Here is a 2,500-nt window from a genome sequence, read left to right as displayed (position 1 = left end):
AAATGGTCGCTACTTGTGTGTATATATATATATATATAAATGTGTGTGTGTGTGTGTGTACGTTTGTACGTTTTTCTCTTCTTTCCCGATAACCATTAATACGAAATCATCTGATCGGAAAATCAAAAAGGGGTGGTTTGTACCCCACAACAGTAAACTAAAAACGTTTTTAGTTTACTGTTGTGGGGTACAAACCACCCCTTTTTGAATACTAAGTGGAATCAACCAGTCCTGTGAATAACACTAATGCTACTATTTTGCGTGTGCTTTGTAAAGAGGTGTTGCCAGAGATGTTGCATCGATATTGCAAGACGGTTTAATCCACACGCTCAATATGCAACAAAAACTCATTACCCATGTTGTCATTAATTATCATCTTTGCTATTTTAAAGAACACTATCTTAAGCCATTAAATTGATGTTATGCCACTTAAAACTGTATGCGTTTAACATATATTGTCTTCAGAAAATGTTGAAATATGTTTTAATTAAATTCATTACAACAATTTTAAGGATATTGTATTTTAGTTTTAAGGGTATGTTAATAGTTATTTTTTAAAGAACAGTCACAATCTTTTTAAAAAGTTTAAGATAATCATGAAATTGATATATATTTTGAGTTAAGAATAGATTTGGCTCGGACAATACCAACCTCTATAAACAAATTTACAATTTCACAAGTGCAGTCTTTTCTTATTCTGAGAAACTTTTCCTATCTAAATGTTTAAATGTCTGTGTTCCTCCTAAATGCATCAGTAATATTGAGGTTCTCACTGGATTTGAATTTCTTTTTTTTTTTTTTATTTAAAACATCAGACCGCTCTTTCCGCTTATACTTTTTCAGCTATGAAATCTAATGTGTTTAGTATTGTACATTCTTATAGCAATTCGTCGATCGACTCGAGAAACTTTAACTGGAAAAAAAATCCCATTTTTCTACTGCTTTTAATTTAAAGAAAAATAAAGATATGTATCTTTCCAGACCTGATAAAGGTGACGGCTCAGTCGTCCTGAACCGTATTGACTTTATTAATAAAATGTTAAATAATTTAGATGACACTATTAAATTTCTTAAACGCAGCTCGCTCGACTCGTGTGATAATACTTTGAATATTGAAAACAAATTGCAAAAACGCTTAAACTTATTTAAAAAGAATTATCTCTCCAAAGGTGTCCTGTATATCTTAAGTCGCCATGGGTTGGAGAAAAATGTGTCCCTCTCATTAACCAACTGAAACAGACTATCAACAATTGTTTTCCATCTGTTCTATCACATGTAATTTTCAATACGAAACCTGCATTGTCTTCTTTCAAAAGAGGCGGTTGTTTCGCACTAAACTTAGTAGTATTATATATAAATTCCAATGCCAGTGTAATGCTGTCTCTGTAGGACGAACCAGCGTTAACTTGGAAACAAGAATTGGACAACTCGTACCTTCAGGTTTTCGTAATAAAAATAAAAAATAACATTCTCCTAACCCCTATCTAAAATAATTTAGATTCTGCGATTGGTCAAAATTTATTGGATAATCCGAAATGTGTGTTAGCATATAAGGACGATTTTTTTTTCAATTCTATTTCGGGAGCGATCGAGTAATCCTCTGAAAACTCTCGAATCTGTTGCTATTGTACGTCTAAAGCCCTCTTTCTGCCGGCAGAATAGGTTCATGAAGACATTGGACCTTTTAAGGGATTTGTAGAGGGATACTATAACTATAACTATATATATATATATATATATATATATATATATATATATATATATGAATTTCCTACTCCCTCTCTTATGAATATTTTCTATGTAAGATATACAAATGTTTCCCGTATATTTATTATTTCACGAGTATGTTTTCTTTAATAACTTCCATTATATATATATATATATATATATATATATATATATATATATATGTATATACATATATCTTCTTCTCTTCTCTTCTATCTTTCTTCTATCTATTTCTTCTATTCTGTCTTCTTCTATATAAATAAAATGAACTCATTTTTTCTCGTCTGATTTTGACCTTAATAGGATTAAAATCAAGATATTTCATGCAAATATAATATGCACAAACGGCAGAACAATATCTGAGGTGTGTTATAGGCTTATTATTTCTCAAATTCCTCGATAATCTTAGATTTCTATACTTTTTCTGCTGAGAAGTCACGGCCAAAATCGGTTAAGATCAATGGAAGTGGTAAAATATTTTCTCTCTAATAAATTCCTCCTCCCCCTGCCACCACTTAACACCGTTTGGGGATCGTTCACAAGGAACAGTTGAGAAGAGAACACCGGTTTGGTTTCGTAGTTATTTAAAATCACTAAACTAAGCTGCAGTGCTCTGTGGTGTAGTGGTTAGCGTGCTGGACAATTCACATTATATTTTCACGTTCGCGCCGACTTACCGTAGTCGTTTTTTTTTTTTTTTTTTTTTTTTCCTAAACAACTGGAATGGACTTTTCTTGGTGGCCGAACTGTTAACGTTGCAGATGTTTTTTTG

This window comes from Euprymna scolopes, chromosome 8 (assembly GCF_053919585.1).
Source record: "Euprymna scolopes isolate OS-2025 chromosome 8, ASM5391958v1, whole genome shotgun sequence".
Taxonomy (NCBI): domain Eukaryota; kingdom Metazoa; phylum Mollusca; class Cephalopoda; order Sepiida; family Sepiolidae; genus Euprymna; species Euprymna scolopes.
The sequence above is the reverse complement of the archived record's forward strand: the minus strand, read 5'-3'. Positions refer to the sequence as shown.